This window comes from Dipodomys spectabilis, unplaced genomic scaffold (assembly GCF_019054845.1).
Source record: "Dipodomys spectabilis isolate Male_0828 unplaced genomic scaffold, ASM1905484v1 ptg000344l, whole genome shotgun sequence".
NCBI lineage: Eukaryota > Metazoa > Chordata > Mammalia > Rodentia > Heteromyidae > Dipodomys > Dipodomys spectabilis.
This window is the reverse complement of record NW_024871021.1, coordinates 3,020,882-3,041,548: the sequence shown is the minus strand read 5'-3', so window position 1 is coordinate 3,041,548 and position 20,667 is coordinate 3,020,882.

Here is a 20,667-nt window from a genome sequence, read left to right as displayed (position 1 = left end):
AAAAACGATCCTTAACAGAAAGAACAGTGCTGGAGGAAATCAATACCAAATTTCAAACTCTTCTACAAAGCCATAGTAATCAAAACAGCTTGGTACTGGCACAAGAACAGACCTCAGGACCAATGGAATAGAATTGAAAACCCAGGAATGAAACTAAAGACCTACAGCCATCTAATCTTTGATAACGGAGCTAAAAATATAGAATGGAAGAAAGACAGTCTCTCCAGTAAATGGTGCTCTCAAAATTTGTTAACTAGTTATAAAAAACTAAATCTAGATCCTTATATATCTCCCTGTACCAGAATCAACTCCAAATGGATCAAAGACCTCGGAGTCATGAAGACACTCTGAAAACATTACAGGATGGAATAGGAGAAACGCTAGAACTCCTTGGCACAGGCCGAAACTTTCTTACTAGAGACCCAGAAACACAACAAATCAACAAAAGTTTGGACAAATGCAATTGCATGAAATTGCAGAGCTTCTGCATGGCAAAGGACATAGCTAGAAAGATCCATAGAAAGCCCACGAATTGGGAGAAGATCTTTGCTAGCCATACATTGGACAAGGGTCTCATATCTAAAATATATCTGGAACTCCAAAAAAATTAAATTACCCAACAACAAATCCTAAAAGAAACAACTGCCCAATAAATAAGTGAGCTAAAGACTTAAAGAGAAACTTCTCTGAAGAGGAAAGAAGGATGGCCAATAGACACATGAGGAAATGCTCAAAATCCCTAGCCATAAAAGAAATGCAAATCAAAACAACATTGAGATACCACCTCACGCCAGTTAGAATGGCAAAAATCAAGAACTCTAATAACAACAGATGCAGGATTAGATGTGGTTAGGGTAACCGTACTGCATTGTTGGTGGGAGTGTAAACTTGTTCAACCACTTTGGAAAGTGGTATGGAGGTTCCTCAAAAGACTCCACATAGACTTCCCCTATGACCCAGCAATTCCACTTTTGGGCATTTACCCAAATGATCACGAAGAAGACCACACTAAAGCTCCCAGCACAAATATGTTTATGGTAACATTATTTACCATAGCTAATCTTGGAACCAACCCAGATGCCCCTCAGTAGATGAATGGATCAAGAAATTGTGGTGTATGTACACAATGGAATTCTTTTTCTCCACCAAAAAGAATGACATTGCCCCATTGTTAGGAAAATGAAAGTCTTGGAAAAAATTATATTAAGTGAAGTAAGCCAGGCCTAAATACTCATAGACCCCATGTTTTCCCTTATTGGTAATAATTAGTATATGTCTGAGACAAGCAGAAAAGGTAAGATTCGTTGATGTTAGGTGAAATGTACCCCAAGATAAGTATTCAAATATTTTTTTTCATGCGATTGTTTTTAACATATTTATAAGATGAATTTTTGTTGCTTTGTATGTTCCTCCCCCACGATATAACTCCTGTTTTCACTATATTTTATGTTGGTATAATTTGTGGAGGGGCATGGAAAAAACAAATCGAAAAAAGGATAGAGTTGGACCCATTGTAACAATGAGATGTAGAAGATGTTATGTCGAAAAACGAACTTTAAAACTTTCGCAAGGCGGAGTATAATGGGGTGAGGCAGGAGAGGTGAGATGGAAGTGGATAGGAAGGGGAAATAAAGGAGGAGGCAACAATGCTTGATAAGAAATGTACTCATTATCTTGCCCATGTAATTGTAACTCCTCTGTATGGTATTTTCAGATTATTAAAAAAAACCTTCATACCTATTAATTTTATATGAATTCTATGTGCTTAGAAGGTTCTTTTTATTTTCACAGCCGTCTTTGGCATACACAGACATATCATGGATTATATGAAGGTAATAAATTTCCAGATGCTTGCCAGGAGGAGTAAAACCTATAGTTTTTTTTTTTCGAGAGGCTTGCCATTTCATGAAAAAAATATGCTGCTTGATGCAGGATTTCACAAAATTATATTGCTAGGAAGAACTTAAACAATCATCTAACATTACAGAGTTGAGGGAGATGAATTGATTTTCTGAATAATTTACTTTTGGGTCAAATAAGAGCAGGCTGCCAAAAAGAGAGTAGACTTTAGAGAAACATGAGGAGTTGTATGTAAATAGGTGCTTAGCTGATTTTGTTAATTTGTTAACTAATACAGGGAAATAAAGTGCAACAAGGTTAAAAAAATAAAGAACTCTGCATTGAAATACTCATTTGTGTGTGTGTGTGCACACACGTGCCTGTACACACACGTGCATGTTCATGTGCTCATGCATGCATTCATCATTCCTGCTCTAAGCATCTGTGCCCAAGGTAGTGGTCTACCACTTGAGCCACTGCTGCACTTCTGGTTTTTTGGAGATAATCACATGTTTTTTCATGATTGGACTGGCTTTGAACAGTGTTCTTCAGATCTCGGCCTCCCGAGTAGCTAGCTAAGCTGATTCACCCTCTGAGTAGCTAGTTAATATTCTGTCTGTCCTCTATGCTTCACTGCTCTTTTATTCTTTTCCTGAGGTTATCACAAGCCTGTCATATTTATTTCTAATTGTTTTAAAAATACTGTTACTGCTTGGCACCAGGGGCTCCAATCTGTACTCTTAACTACTTAGGAGGCTTGAGAACAGAAACCAGGACAAATTTTAGGGGAGTTCCTTCTCAATTTATAGCTGGGTGCATTGGATCATTTCCACCATTCTGCACTATCTAGAGACTAAGATTGGAAGGACTGCAGGATCCAGGTAGACAAGTAGGTGTGCAACTCTGATGCCATTGATGATGGGAAGAATAAAAGGACAGATCAGGTGCATGTTCTTGTGGAAAGGGAACTTCTATACTAAAATTAACCACTGATATGCCAGCCTAGCAAGAACAATACCCCAAGTTGAAATCCCCATAATTTTCCAAAACCAAAAGAAGTACATACATTAACATCCCAAAACTTAGTACAATCTGTTCTTTTCTCTAATATCATCTTTATCTGATTATCATATTATGTGACAGAATAGTTTCTTCATTAAACTTATGATATATTTTAAAAGACCTCGAAAATTCTTTCTCACTTATTAAGTGCAAATGAATGGCATATTGCCTCATTTCTTACATATTTGACTGCCACTAAAAATCCATCCAATGATTATTATAGTAATATATTCTGATTTATTACTTTATTTGTAACAGTTTTTAAACATTTTGCTTTTCTGGTGAAGTTTAAGTATTTAAATGGTATCATCAAAGTATATTCCTTGGGTACTTGGGGCAGGTTTTTATAATGTTTTTAACTAATGGCTTCTAAGAATTCTTAATTTCTATATTATTTGTATTATTTTTAATTTCAATATAATTTTATTGTAAGGGTAATGTACAGAGGGGTTACAGTTACATAAATAAGGTAATGAGTACATTCTTTTGAAAGGAACCTTGTTAACCCCTCCACTGATTTTTTTTGTACACTCAAACAATTACTGATGCTTTTGCTGTTGCTGTTGATCAAATGTACTTTTGCTTTCATTGTTCATGCATTTTTATTTTAAAATTGATATAAAAGGGGTTTACAGTTACTTAAGTCAACTAAAGAGTACACTTCATTTTATTTTCTATATTTCAAATTTTGATGTTAGTTACTTATTTTCATGTTTCTTTAGGATTCTTTTTTCAGAGTTGTAGGATTAGTCAATTTAATTTTGCATAATTTTTTTTCTTTTTTTTTTTTTTCCGGTCGTGGGGCCTGAACTCTGGGCCTGGGCGCTGTCCCTCAGCTCTTCAGCTCAAGGCTAGTGCTCTACCACTTGAGCCACAGCACCACTTCCGGCTTTTTTCTTTTTTTTGCTTATGTGGTGCTGAGGAATCGAACCCAGAGCCTCAGGCATGCAAGGCAAGTGCTCCACCACTGAGCCACCTTCCCAGCCCATAATTTTTACACATGTAAATTATTCAGACACATATATGTTGCTTCTAAAATATTTAACATGTGAATATTTAAAATTATTTTCTTAATTTTTATATGGTTAGTGAATTTAAATAAATTGATTTTCTTATAGTTCTAAACATATTTTTCCAGGTAACAAATAATTACTGTATTTTCAAGAAGCACATACTATATTAAGAAAGGCTTCATTTCCTGGTCATTTTTTTGTAAATATTTGTACTTGAATTAAAAAAAAAGTTTGAGCTGGGCATGGTGATTTGTGGCTTCCATTTTCTACCTATGGTAGGAACTGCAAATAGGGTTTGTAATTCGGGAGAGCCTGAGAAACTATGAGACCCTATCATAAAAATATCCAGAGTGAAATGATTAGAGACATAGCCTCCCATAACGAGATATAGAGCACCTGGTTATCATATGCTAAATCTTGAGGTTAAAACACCAGTACCATTAATCTTTTGTCAAAATTAAAGTATACATGTTTCAAAATGTTTATTATTTAAAACTTATTTGCAAAGGTTCTCATGTCTTCTATTTCTTAATTTTCAATTTACTTAATCTATAAGAATCCAAGTATATTGTGACTATTTGATTTCTACTAAACGTTTACATAGTATGAGCAATATTATGATTTCATATATTAACCTATTTTTATTATTTGTGATAATTTCCTCTATTTAATATTATAATATCAATATTCCAAATGTGTGTATGTAATGTGTGTGTATGTGTGTGTGTGTGTGTGTGTTTATGTGGTTTTTGTGTGTGTGTGTTTTGTGTGTACTTCGTAATTCTTGGGAGATCACACCATTATTTCACATATGCTATATCAAGATTTTACCACTGAACTATATACTGTGTATTTATAATGTAAATAGTGTTTTAAATTATGATAAATAGTGTTTTAAATTATGACTTTTAAATTTTCATTCTTAGTATGTTTTTTCAAAATTATATATGATAAAATGTGATCCATTTTCTATCCACATTAGCAATTGTTATTGTTATTTTACTGTTATTTAGAATATTTCCAGTGCTTTTTCACTTCCAAATTCTTGTGTTTGTTATTGATAAAGGTTTTACTTTGCTTCTTTTCTCTCTTCATTCTTTTTGCCTTTAGAGTTTACCTTTTGTTTCCTTTATTTCTTTGGAAATTAATTATCATATTCCTATTACAATTTCTTTACATTGTAACAGGTCTATACAATGCTTTATTTTCTTTTTTATTTTTCCCATCTTCTCTGACTCTTAGTCCACACTCTTAGGTGGATGAAAAAGAAACTTGATTAAGGACACTTTGATTATTTTCCTTCTTTTCTTGTCTGAAGTCTTTCTGTATTTGAAACACAATAACAATGACATACAGCTCCTAGGTGGTCCATCATTCTATCCCTTCTCACTCTCCTCTGTTATACAGCTCAAGTCGTTATCATTCAACTTTATTATGCTATAGTGTTATCTAAATCTTAACTCATTCCTAAATTAATTTTAGTTGTTTTAAGCATTCTCTAAAGACATTTTTTCCTATATAATATCTGGGGTATTGTGTTTTCACAAGGTATAAAATATGAGTGACTATCAAACATCTAGATATCTGTAGAATATTGGTCCAACTGCTCAATTCACTTGTATGTAAATTCAAGGAATACAGGTCAGTCAGAACAAAAATGGTGTAGCTTGAGCCCTCATACTAGATTTGATTCTTATTACCGTGTTTATTAGTGAAAGAACCGACATATATTAGAATGTAACAGATTTATCAAAAATAAATTCTTATTGTCAATAGATTTTGAAAAGGATGCCATGACTTAATGAAATAAAAATAGAATCTTAAATGGGTGTATTGGCACTATTGCCTCTCTAGTTATAAAGGATGATCTTAGATTACTGCCTCAAACCTTATACAAAAATTTAAAACAAAAAAAGTATTATCAAACTAAATGTGAGTTGTAAAAACCTACAAAACATAAATGTAAAAATTCATGACAATGGATCAGTAAAGGTTTCCAAAAAGTTGACATGGTAAGCATTAGTGGCTAAAAGAAAAGCAAGAATAAACTAATATCAACTGATAACCTTTCTTAATTCTATGAAAGTAGTGAAAACATATCCAACAGATAGAGGGCACATATTTGTTAATGCTACGATGTTAATGCTACAGTGATCCTGAATCTTAAGTACTTTTATATTTTCTAATTCTGTATAAATTTTTCCCGAACTGGATATTTCTATAAAGAACATATATAAATTAATAGTCAATAGGAGAAGCATATGAATTAAGCTCCTCTTTAGTATCTAAGAAAAAAGAAAAAGAAAGCTCACTGGTATGACCATAATATAAAAAGAAGACACAAAATATAGTAATGCATTTGTGGAGAAATTGATATACTCCGCATAGCAGAATGATTTGTGTAATACTACAGTCATTTAGCAAGCAAGTTTTCAAGTCTTCAAAAGGTCAAAGAGAATTGTATATGTTTTAGCCATTACACTTCTATGTATGTATTAAAGACAAGTAAAAAACTTGTATGGATCGGGAATGTAGATCATTGACAGTGCACTTGGACAGTATGAGTGAGAACCTGAAAATAATTCCCCAAAACAAATTTTGAAAAGCCACCCTATAGAAGATTTATGCAGGAAAAATTCCTGTAACTCAATTTTATATCTATTTTAATATCTGTTATAAAATTTATAGCATTTCTATTTGTTTAAAGGCAAGTTTGTAAAAATTAGGCTTAGAAAACTATGATTGCACAATTCACTTCCAAAGAACTAAAATGTATACAATGAAAGGAGATAATATATTGCATGTGAATTTCATGTCAGCAAAAAAATAAAACTATAGTTGAAAATTCTTCACACAAAATACAAAATACCCAAAAAGAAGTTTTTGTTGTTGGCTAAAAATTCTTTGTAAACTACAGCTTCTAAAAGAAAGATGTGATTTCTGTTTATTTTGAGTTTTATTGTCTGTTTTTTGAGTTTATTCAGAGATAACTCAATCAAAAAATGTATGTGATAACTGGAATATCTAGGAATTATACATCACTTATACGTAATTGATAACCTTTTCTGGAAGAAACTTTTAGCAAATGATAGAAAACACAAATCTATGCATCTGCATTTTATGATAGCCATATGTTACTTGCTCAATCCAATTGCTTTTCTCTACTTTGCTAGAAAAAAGTATTCTCAGGATAAGAACCAATAACGTGAAAAGAAACAAAATACACAATCATCTTGATTTATTTGTGACAAAAACAAATGAAATAAAACAATTCCACTTAAGTGACTCCATTATTAGTATCATTATTAGTATCTATGAAGATGATCTTGAATGCCAACATCCATTGAATTTTTGGAATTTTAATTTCTACGAACATATGAAAACTAGAACAAGACAACAAATATAGTCTTAGAGCAAACCAGCCTTGCAATAATTTTCTTAATTGTATTGAAATTACCAAAGAATTAATACCATTAAAACTATCCTTTCCTATGGAAATCATTTAAAAATGTTTATCACTTATTATAATTAAAATACCAAGCAAGAGCAATTTTACAGAATAATTACAAATATCATTTTATTACTATCGTAAAATAGAATAAAAGACCAGTCCCAATATATTATCATTATTCTTAATTTCGAATCATTACCTAAATATCTTAAACAATCTAAATAGTCATGTCTTTAACAAAGACGTAAATATTCTCTACTTTTTACCTAACATTTTCCATGCGCATGTATTCATGTTTCTAAGAAATGTTCACAGCAGGTAAAAGATGCTTCTGTGAAATTAATGTGATATATTTTGTTGTTGTTCTTGATGTTGTTTGCAAGGTTAGGCATTGTCCCTAAGCCATTTTGTGCTCAAAGCCAGCACTCTACAACTTGAAATATAGAGCTAATTCCTGTTTTTAGTGGTTAATTTGAGATTAGAATCTAACAAGCACTTTTCTGTCTCGGCTAGTTTCTAACACAATTTTAAGACCTCATTACACAGAATAGCTCGAATTATAGGTGTGAGTCATTGGCACTTGGTTTAATGTATTTTTTTAACTTTAATTATATCTCAAGATTTTTGTTTCACTAAATTGTACATCGTTCTACACATAAATTTAGATATATGTATATATTTCTGATGACAATCTGTAAAAATGTATGTCTTTCTACACATAATATATATATATATTTCTGGAGACAGACTCCCTCTAAAACTTTTTATGCTACCATTTTTGACCTTTTTATTTCAAAGATATACAGTCTATTTTTCCAAAAGTTTCCTAGAATAAAATAACTAATATTTCAATAGAATGTAGCGTTTATTACATTTAAGGGAATTTTAGATGTACACATGATATTGTAGTAATATTTATAGTATATTACTTGAAATAATTCTGTTCAAACTCTTAAATATTTGTGTGTAGTGGTGGGGAGAGAGGAAGTTAATTCATACTGGTAGGGAAATTGCAAAACTTCAAAAATCTATTCTATAATTTGTTATAAGCACATAGTCAAGCTAACTGTTATGGTTTAGATTTTTTGTTTCTTTGTTCAAAATTTTTATATGGATGCATGCACAGTGATAGCATTAAAATTATTAATCAAAAGACAAATAATCACAAATCATAGGTACATATCAGAGTTTCAATAGTTAGCACTTATGATGCTAATAATAATTTTGATGAGGATGATGATGACCACAGTGTAACCTGATAATGACAATATTGTGATTGAAAAGGAAAAAAATTTACACATTTTTGAAGCTATATTTCCCACATTGAATATATAGTAATAAATAGCGTTGGATTACATATAATAAGAATAACAAGAGGAGAGTTTCAATATCAAGAAATATTATCACATAAACAGGTAGAAATAGTAAAAACCGTAATGTTATTCCTGCAGTCTCTCTAATGTATACACACTTTTCTTGGTGGTATTATTTTCTTATAAATAAACTTAATTATTTCCACATTTTGATGGACTAAGATGTAGTTTTCAGCTTAGTGTGATTAGTTCAAAAATATTCTCATATAGATACTATTCAATAACCAGTGTTGTCAATGATATATTAAGGGTATGTTCTTCAATACATCTGAAAAATATGACACTATTTACATAGTACCACTTACCTATCTGTAGTTACCTTAAAAGGACATAGACCTTAGTGCCAGGAGGTGAAATTTATTTTTATTTCTGCAGGAAACAATTTGTGACTTTATACCAACAAACTGAATTTGACTCTTTCCTTATTTGTAAGGTAAGGTGGAAAATGTAAGGACTCTTCACTTTTCTTTTTTCTTGCTCTAGAAGTCAACACATATATTCTTCATTATTTCTGGTAGATAACATCCATTTATAGATGAGAAATGTAAGGCCAACAGTCAATGTAGTGAGTAAATAATGATACTAGAATTTGTGTCTGAACACTTCACTCTGTGTGCTTACAAAGAGAGTAATTTGGTGATGGAGAGGACCAATATGAAAAGACTATGGGGAAAAAGCATACTTTGGAAATGGTTGTTTTAGGACTAAGTGACAGTGTTGAGTAAATGAAACAGGCTGGTGTCAGGAGCATAAAAAGGAGTATATAGAAATTATTTGAGTGGGGGCTGAGAAGGTGGCTCAGTGGGAGAGCGCTTGCCTTGCATGCATGAGGCCTTGCGTTCGATTTCTCAGCACCACACAAGCAGAGAAAAAAAGCAGGAAAGGTGCTCTGGCGCAAGTGCTAGAGTCCTAGTATTGAGCTGAAGAACTGAGAGACAGCACCCAGGCCCAGAATTCAGGCCCCACGACAGGACCCAACCAAAAAATAGAAATCATTTCAGTGACAGAAACTGAAAAATTCTTGATCATTCATCTTATCTAATAGGAGGGAGTAGAAGGGTAAGAAGAAATCAAATGTGCTTCCACACGTTTGGCTGGCAACTGTGTTAGTGCTACTCTTAGTTATAAGGACCACAGGTGGAAATGATGGATTTAGGGGAAAAATTCTAATAGTTCTAAAGTTTAGATGCAAAGATGTGTCTGTTTAAACATCATCAAAATATCCAAGACCATGAATATGAAAAAGAATAATATAATTGGGGGTATTATTGAAGGGAAAAGGAAAAGGAAAGTTCTGACACAGGTGTGAGCAATGTGGGCACCACTGTATACAAGATTGGAAGAAAGAGATAAAAAAGGGGAAAAAAGTAATAAACACAGATTTACAGAAGTAAAGGAAGGAATTTGCAAGAAGATATTGAAAAAAATATGCTATTTGGATTTGATAAGTAAAAGGACATAGACAAGTTCAATAAGAACATTGTTTTGGTGAAAGTCATATTGATAAAATTTTGGGATATGAATATGAAGCCATAAAATTCTGGATCCATAAATTCAACAGATCCTGTTGATTTTAAATGTTGGGAACCAATGCTTTAATCCTGACCTTAGAAGAATTATACACATATAACTGTCATGAACTTTACTCATAGGTATTGTGTGAATATTTGTGAAGACTTTGTTTATCTAGGAGTTTATAGAGTGAACTACAGCACAGAAAACCTAATTTGTCCTACAGTTCCAATGTGTGGCCCATCTTTCCACATCAGCTTGGGATTTTATTGAAATATCTTTAGATATGTTTGGATGTCTTATCAGCCTATTCATTATAAATGTAGGACAAGTAACACCAAGTATTAGGTTGAGCATACAGCATTACTGATGTGTCTGAAGACTCTTCGAATTGATTCTTTAGAATAGAAAATGCCTCAATAGCCATTGACACATCATAACTTCCATATACTCTATTTAACTTAGTTATTGTTAGGGATATCTCCCTGGTGAAATAACCCTGTCAATCAACCTGTCACAAATTCTTATATGTAGGGAATTCTTTTATAGACTTCAAGCTTTCATTGAATGGAAGAGTTCAGACTTTACCCTCACCAATACGACTGAATGCCTAAAAACATAAGACATTTTGCTTTAATGCCTTTCTTTCATTTTCTCATACCCTTAGGTAAGTAGGGAAGGATTTTGATGTAACAATAATACAATTCTTACTTGTACTAACACGACATTTAGGATCTAGTGTTGCTAATTAGCTCTCGATTTTGTGGCTATTTATATTACTCATGGGAAAACTAAACAGCTCCAAGGAAATTGACCTAAGGAGACTTTCAATTCTAATATCAGTTTGTCTCAAAATGCTTTAAATTCTACATCCTCTAATGTGAGCATAGGGTTACACTGTGCAACTTTTCTCCTCAAAGAGTGAGTACTACCCTATTGCTTAATATGGACAAAGTACTTTCATACATAGACTGGTCTTGTGCAAACAAGAAGTGGTAGTTGAACAATGTTCTTAGCAGTCTGTATAGATGAAATGGAAATAGAGCAACTATGAACTCAAAAGGAATGTGTAAAAAAGCAAAAGGCACAAAGTAGAATGTGCCAAGGAAATGCTGAAGTATAATTTCAAATTATGTGCTCAGGTGTGAGAGTATGTTCAAAGTACAGCTTAAGAAAATGTAGTTGGATATCTTGGGGGAAAACTGCTTTAAACTCTTCTAGGATAGTTGTACAAGTAGAAGCCCCTAACTCTGACTCTAATCAGCCACATCATCATCAACTTAGGGACTATTTTCCAAGTGCAAATTGAGAAAAAGAGGGCTCCTCACAGTTAGTGTTCAGATTGAAGTAATGTATAATAACATAATTTTTCTTATAAGACTTCATTTATTTTGGAGGGTTAAATAGGAAAAACCCAAATAAATATTTTGCATATACCTAAATTAAGTGGGACATAGTATATTACTCTCTCTTTAACTGGGAAGTTGTAGATTATGTCTTTTTATACTCTAACTTGGGACAATGATCTGCTGTCAGTCAATTTCTTCCCCTCCCCATCTTTTGCCCTTCCAATTACATAATTTTTATTTAAAGAGACATACATGAGCTTGCATTTCTAAATCCTTCAAAATTATCTGAACTGCTTCATACTTCTGGCAGCCTCCTATATCTTTCTCAAGGGGATATTTTGTCACCACCATTTTAACCCATATGATATTGGATATCTTTCTGCTTAATTCAGTGCAAGATATACATTAGACTCATCCAGATATCTCAACACTTGTACCATCATGAAAACCTATCTTCATAAAAATCATGATTTTAGAATATCTGGGGAGGTGGCATCTGTCATTTTTGAATTACCCTAAGTGATACTTACATGCAGTCATGTTTTAAATCAATATGCCTCTCAGTAGATGAATGAATTGACAAAATGTGATACATGTGACAAAATGCTTCCAATTCATACGGAAATGGAAAAATCCTACTAAGTAAAATAAACAAGACACAAAGAAAGAGATTCCATGTTTTCCCTAATTTGTAACAAGTAGGAAATATCTAGGATAGCCCTAGCAGATGAGCAGAATGGCTCAGTAGCTATGTATAAGATGATGATGAGCAAAATGAACTCCTACATATGGAAACAAAGGTTTTCTTTGTGGTTGTTGTTTTTAATGTACTCTGTGATTCTTTTTTCTTTTGTGTTTTCACCTATGGTTTGTCCCCTGCTGTGTTTGATTTCAGTATCATGTGTCATTGTATACATATTTATTTTAATTAGGGAAGGGAAGAGGAACAACAACATGGCACGACAAAGGACAAAGGACAAACCAATGTAATATCAATGCTCACAAGACTACATGATGGAAATTTACATTACAACTTGTGAAGGGTATTGGAGTGAAGGAAAACTGTGAGAAAAGTGAGGTAGTGGGTAAAAAGTTCTACATGTTATCTATTCACCATCTTACAATTACGGCAACCCCTTCTATATATCACCTTGACAATATAATTAAATTAAAAAATAACTTACATAAAATATAATTTCACTGTATTGGTATAGTAAGTACAATTCTATTCCCCCTTTCTTTATTAGAGGGTCATCAACTTGAATGCTATCAAACTATGGAATATCTTCACAATATACTTGCCTTTATGTTGAAAAAACCATTATCTCACACTGTAACCTAAGAAAGTTCAATTCTATGGAAACTCCTAACTTTTAAAACTGAATAATTGTTAAGAGGACAGAATATATGTATTCTTCAAAATTCAGATGACTACTAACTAATCATTTTCAAATTCTGATCATGCCATACCAGAGACATTTAAAACAGCATCTGTTTACATTTTAAGTAATTCTGCAATAGATCAAATTTCCAATGAGATGTTACATATTTAAAAGTCAATAAAAAATAGGCACATTCTGGTAGAAGATAAAACTATGACCTATCTATAATAATTAATTCCTGAAGAGTAAACATTCATCATCAGAGTAAGCTATTATTTCTATGACAATCAATCCTAAGTTTTTATTCTGTAAAGTCATCCTAGCCCAACAGTTTGTAACTTGTAAGGTGCACCTAAAAATTGCCTGAATTCACATCATGACTAGCTTATCACTATTGTGTAAAAAAATACTACACTTCTGCTGTGATGCCCTCCCAATTGTGCAAAGAACACTACACTAAACTTTTCTGCATCATTTTCCCTCCAGTGGTATTCTTGAGATCAGAATACTTGCAAATAGTATTTATATTATTATTTTATATTAATTTTATTATATATTATTTTTATCTATCATAGATATTCAGGAGATCTGAATATGGGAACATTAAGATCTGAAGATTTTGTTTCAAACCCACCCAGGTAGCAAGGTTCCTTAGATTCTTATTTCCAATAAACTCATAAGGAATAGCTAGTTCCAAGTGGCACTGAGGTTAAAGTTGAAGAGCAGGAGCCTTTAGCAAAAACAGGCTCAGGAACAGTGGCCAGACCCAGAGGTCAAGCCCTAGCATAAACTAAACAACAAAAACAAAATAAAAACAAACGTTAAACCTAGATTTTTTCCCTCATTGTATGAGTAATTAAGTACTTAAGGAAATTTCTTCCTGTGTTATGTATAGATAGAAGAAAAAAAAAAAGATCTCATTCAATTACTCTCCTCATACCATGTTACACCAAAGTCTCCAAAAATTGCTCTTTTTCTAAATTTATAAATTAATAGCATCCATTTGTTGGCAACTTTGTCTGGATTATTCACATTATCATGTTATACATGAACTATTGGAGTTATTTATAAACTAATTTCTAAATATACCTCACTTGAAAGACAATTCTAGGCAAATAGAATGCCACAATCATTTGTGAATTTCTAAAATAAATCTTCTACTTGAAAACAATTTTGTAGTATCCTAGAGAATATGAAATTACAAACAAAAAACAGTTATTTCAAATATAAATTCTAATTTAGGCAGGTATCCAAAGTCCTACATTAGATGAACTTTGCTAATTCTCCAGGCTTAAGCTTTTGTAATCCTTCATCATTGCTTTGGAATCCAACATAATGATGCTTACTTTTTCAAATTTTTGAATGGGAATCATGAACTATTTTGCATCTAACAATGTTCTGTAATGAAGAGAGCATGTAAAACACAAGTGAGGATTATATATGAGAGCATTTCAATAGGAAACTTGACTTATCAAAACATAGTGAAAAAATTAGCCCAAACCTCCAACTGTGTATTCCTTTCATGTTTTTTGGCTTGTTTTATTGAGACAAAATTATACTACCTGGTCCAGGGAAGGTATGTAATTCCACTATCTAATCTCCTATCTTATTCTGAGTGCTAGAATTCCAGGCTTTATCACATTGCCCTACCACAGTTTGTTGGTTTATTTAATCTAGAAACAAGCTAGCAATTCTGAACTTCTCCGATGATCTTATCCTCTAGACTGACTGCTCTGATTGTTTATGTACAATTTTCAAAGACGTTCTAACATTTGACACAGGATATGAACATTTTCAGATGCACCTGCAGGGTTCTCTGATTCATTCTTCCATGGATCTGATCCCTTTAATAATGATTACTTGAGTTAATATCTCTGGTCCCTACCTTTGTAATATTCTCAAGATTTTTGGGGGAAAGTTCACTTGAGGACTTTCTAATATTAAAAATTATCACTTGTTCTAGTCTTACTCAGGACATATTTTCTATTATTTTCTAACTTTTTCAACACATTCTGAGTGTTGTTTCATATGCGTGTTTACACAGATAAGTGCCTCTGTGTACGTGCATGCTTGCCTGTTTGTATGCCAAAACCTCAAGCTCTTATTCAGCAGTGTTTCTCATATCTAGTATTCCATCACTTCTGCCATTCTTACAATGCAGGTTTAGGCTGTTTAATTATAGGTATTGTCGCAAATAATTTTTTTCCCAGGCTGGATGCAAACTGAACTTCCCAGAATCCTTTACATTCTTAGGTTTTATCTCTCCAGGAGTATCAACTTTTAAACTTGAAACACTTTTGTGAGTGTAAAGTCTACCCCGTGGCCCAGATTTTTAACTTGAGAATTCATATAAAGATAGATGAACATACACATTACATATATTGAGTGTACACTGTTAGAAATGTGATCTTAAGCCAGGTGACAGTGACTCATGTCTATAATCCTCAGATCTCAGCCTCCTGAGTAGCTGAGTAGCTATTGCAGTTGAAATCCAGCACACATAGGAAAGTTTCTGAAGCACTTATCTCCAATTAACAACCAGAAAACTGAAAGTGGCACTGTGGTCAAGTGGTAGACTGCTATCCTTAAGCTGAAGAGTAGAGGAAGAGTGCCCAGGCCCAGACTTCAACCCCACAAATACCAAAGAAAAAAGAAAAGGAAAGGAAAGAAATAAAAAGATATGTGAACTTAGCAAACAGTTCATTGCTAATATAATTCCTGCTCTCTCAACATGGCTTTTTTCCAGTTAACTCCATGCTCTTATATCTGACTTGCTTTGAAACTATAAATATTCTTCCATTCTACTTTTTACAAATTTGCATTATTAGTTGCCATGATTTAGAGCTAGTAGAAGAGACAGAGTGGCCTCATCCTTCATGTTCCACTTAGTAATAATGCTTTCTCTTTATCACTTCGGTAGATCTACATACTGGCCTTGGCTTTATTCTTTCAAATTTGTCTTATTTGCAGAGTATTCTATACTCTATTGAGTAACCATACTTAAACACAGAACTTCTTTTTCTCCTATTATTCATATTGTTTCTCCTACTGTTAACATATGTACATTTGTGAAATAATGCACAACACACCGAGAACCTTCTTCTCACTTAAAATTGGTCTTAATTTATAGAGCACTTAGCAAATTTGAACTTAATGTACTCCAGGATAATGGTTTTTCATGTTTTTTATTGTAAAAAATGTTGTACAGAGGGGTTAGAGTTATATACGTAAGTTAATTAGTACATAATCTATCAAGCATTGTTACCTCTTCTTTTGTTTTTCCCCTGCCTTCCCTTTCCTCCTTGCCGCCCCAAATCCCCCCTCCAATCCCCAAGTTGTAAAGTTCATTTTCTATATAGTGTCTTGTAGAACTCATTGTTACAATGGGTCATACTGTATCCTTGTTTCAGCATTTTGTTATTTCCCTTCTCTTACCCACATTAGAAAAAGGTATATGCAAGATGCAGATCACCGACATCAAATACAGTAAAAACAGGGGTTATACCGTGGAGGTAGAACATAGAAGAGAAACAAAATAATCACATACTACCTGTGAGGTAACAATAAAGAAAAATCAAGTTGTGTCCTATCTTAGAGTCCATTTCACTTAACATAATTTTATATATCCATATGTACATGTATAATGTTTTATAAGCGATTGAAATTCTGTATTTTCTCATGACTAAGTTGTTTCTGAAACACATGTTACCTCATGTACAAAGATGTACTTGTGCTATTTCAATGAAGCCACAAAACGTTCATTTTACCTGGAGCAGCACCATAGATTGTTACTTGAAGTAATTGGAAGGAACTGTTACTGGAAGTGTAAACTGATTCCAAGAGAGGAATTGAACATAGAGAAATGAGAAGTTCAACTTAATTTGTGCTCTCGTTTTACTGTACAAGAAAAGATTTCAAAGCTTGAAGGAAACTCTGTCCCTGACTTTTTCGAGTGTGTTCTTTACTCACATAAAACTTGTCTGTAAATTTCTAGTTGAGAGTATTACAAAAGGAAACAATATGCCATTTGAAGGCCAACATAGATAAAAAGGAAATAACGTTGTTTTAAAAGTTTTCTACTGCAAAGAAACAAAGACATGTAGGTTTAAAGGTACCTTATGCCTAGATATTTCGCTCCTGACATGATTGTCTTGTTGCAGGAGTCAGTTATCCATTCCTTTAATCTGGTCCTGAGTTCACCATAGCAATAAGGATTCCAAAAAGCAGGATCCAGTGAGTATGATCAGCAAAAGGAGCCTCTTTTCAAACCAGTGCTGTAAGGATGGTCCCAAAGAAATATGTGGGGTTTTTTTTTGCTTGCTTGCTTGTTTAGTTTGTGCTGGTTCTGGGGCTTAACCTCAGAGTCTGGACCCTGTCCCTGAACCGTTGTCTTTCCTGCCACCATAGCTAGTACTCCACTGCTTGAGCCAAACCTCCACTTCTGGCTTTTTTGGTGTTTAATTACAGATAAGAGTTTGGCAGACTCTCCTGCCTATTGGCTTTGAGATTGTAATAAATCCAAGTGACATCAACTGTATGGACTTCTCTTTTGAACCAAGACATGTTAGATGAAGTTTATTATAAAGCTAGTATTCGACAATTTTTTAAAAGAAGAGACTATGTTCAGCAAAGAAACCATAACTTAACTCAGCAAAAGTAGGTGCACTGAATTATTTTGGAATTATGTTTTCTGCTTGGGAAGATTACTATTGACTTTGTCATTCCTTTTCAGGAACTGTTTCTGTTGGTCGTGGGTCTTGGACTGTGATCCTGGGCACTGTCCCTCAGCTCTTCAGCTCATGTTGAGTGCTCTACTACTTTAGCTACAGCACCACTTCCGGATTTCTGGTGGTAATTGAAGATAAGATTCTCATTGATTTTCCTGACCAGGCTGGCTTTGAACCACAATCTTCTGGTTTCAATCTCCTGAGTAGCTAATATTACAAGTGTGAGTCACTAGCACCCAGCTCATATGTGCATTTATGTGCACTTAATGACACTATGTTGACAAAGAATGGAAATTTGAATCAAATGGTGTGACATTGCAGCTTTTCAATAAAATGGAGGTAGCAATAAAGATGTCCTCCTTTTCCATGTTCTTACATTAATGACTCATGAGCTATGAGACTCTTACATTAGCATCCTCTGTTGTCTGCGTATGTGGACTTAGTATAAGAAATTGTTGATAGAGAAATAGAGAAAGACAGATATGTAGAAAGCAAAATAGATCAGGTATGAAAGAGCAGCATAGAAGTATATACAATTTATCACGCAGAGATTATGAACTAGCCTAAGTTATTAGAATGCTAAAGGCAATGAGGAATAAGCCTAGTTGATAACATGTTCTTCACTAACCAAAAATGGTTCTCTAGAACAGTTTATGGTACAACTTAATTATTACTATTATTTATTCCTTCCATCTGGAGTTATTCCTTCTGTCAAAACTATTAATTAACCTCTGCATTTTTGGTGCCATAACTTACCAAAAAGATTTCCAAATCTCACTTATACTACCCTTCTGATTGTGATTAGCAGTGGCCACTCAAGAGCCTGGAATCTTTGAATTTCCAGGATTAATCTTCACTGATATCTAAGCACATTCCTAGTATTAATTGCCATGACCTATTAACAAAACTTTCTGTGTTCAACACAGTATTCTAATATAGGTAAAGTACATGAATTAAGGACTATTGATATGTATCAGTTCCAAGGAGCAATCGTATATTCCAACTATGGGTTCTTTATTTTGCATTTCCTAGCTAAATGACTCTTTTGCCAGTCCTAGGGCTTGAACTCAGGGCCAGGGAACTGTTCCTGAGCTTCTTTTTTTTTTTTTTTATCAAGGCTAGCACTCTACCACTTTAGGCAAAACACCACTTCCAGTGTTTCTTTTTCTGTTTATGTGGTACTGAGTAATTGAACCCACAGTTTCATGCATGCTAAGCAATAACTGTTCCGTGAAACCACATTCCCAGAGCACTAAATGACTTTCTTTTTTTATATTAATAATAATTTTTTGTGTGAAAATACAGTACAGAGGAGTTATAATTACATGAGCAAGGTAATGAGTACATTTCTTATCAAGCGTTTTTGCCTCCTCCTTTGTTTCCCCTTACCATCCCTGCCCACCCATCCCGCCCCCACAGCCAAAGTTGTAAAGTTCTTTTTTCATCATGTCTTGTTACAATTGGAATTTCTTAAGATGGCATTACTTTTTCATTCTGTTAATATGTATTACAATTTAGGCCAGGTGGTAGAAAAGGAAGTGGAAAACAATATTAAGTCCAGTAAGGCTGATATTCCTATCACATCACTAAGGAAGTAGTGTTAAGACCTGCAGGACTCTTAGGGTTGTTGTATGTGATATTATTATGTAAAACACTATTAACTGTCATCCCCGACATCCAAAACATTCTGCTTCCACTTTCCAGGTCAAGAACCATATATCTACACCTTTTTATTGATTGTGTGTTTTTCCTAGGAAGGAAGAAAGAGGAAGTTGTAGGTGAAGTTGGAAAAATATGTATATTGGCTCTCTGTCCACATTTTTTGCGTTTTTAAAAAGTGCTATTGATGAACTCCCACTTACATCTAATTGACTTGCTGTTTGCACAAGATGCAGAACAATGAAGACATTTATTCTGGTGGATAATCACAAATATTAACAAAATCCATTTCTGGAAAAATAAGATACTAGGTAAGAAATTATAAATTATTGTCTGTAAAATGGTTTCTTTTCTTGGAGAACAAAAGGTAGTATTGAAATTATTACTCTAACTTTCTCTGAGATTTTATGCTGTCTCAGTATCAAAATGTTCTCTAATTTCTGTAACAACCAAACATAAAAGACACGATTTGAAGATCTCAGTATTTTTAGAAAATAAGTTACCTAATGTGATGGCAAGTATGATTGATTGTATTATGGTTCTCTTTTTTTCCTCTTTATCTCAAGTGTTGCATATCTTGGCATATTACTCTATGTCCTGAATCAGCTTCCTGTAGGTGAGATTTACCTCTACTCTGCAGTGTCAAGATGGGTCATTTGACTTACTTCTGCTTACAAATTGAACAGGAAGTGGTGAAAGGCTATTTCTAGGGGAAGGTTTCTATCTCATTACCTGTGTCTTTTTTCCCCTTAGCTATAAAAATAGCATATTTCCAGAAGGAGTCTTCTTTCAACTTATGTGTTGGAAGAGTATAGCATGTGAAATTGAGACAAAACTCAAATACAGCCTCATACACATAACACAGACAGAACTAAGCTAATATTAGAATATGATATTAAGATGCTAGTTTCTTACCATTCTTTTATACCTTTATGATAGTTGACTAGCGCACACCAGAATTTAACAAATCCTAAACAAGAACTAAACAAATTGATAACATTTCTTATTGGAAGATATTACAATTTTTTTTATAAATAAGCATTCTCCATGTGACCACTTGTGGCATTATCTATTTCTATAGATGTGTTTAATCACTCTAGAGCACTGTATCTAATATCTACAATTTTTATCCAGACCTTGTGATTGAGATGAGGAAGAAAAAAAATCTAGATTTCTTCTTCTCTTTTCCTCTTCTTCTTTTTCTAGTGTGGATTCTCTTTTCTCCAATTTCTCCTATTAATAATGTAAGAGTGGCACATTGTGGATATGAAGCAAAAGGCTTCAAAGCCAGAATTTTACT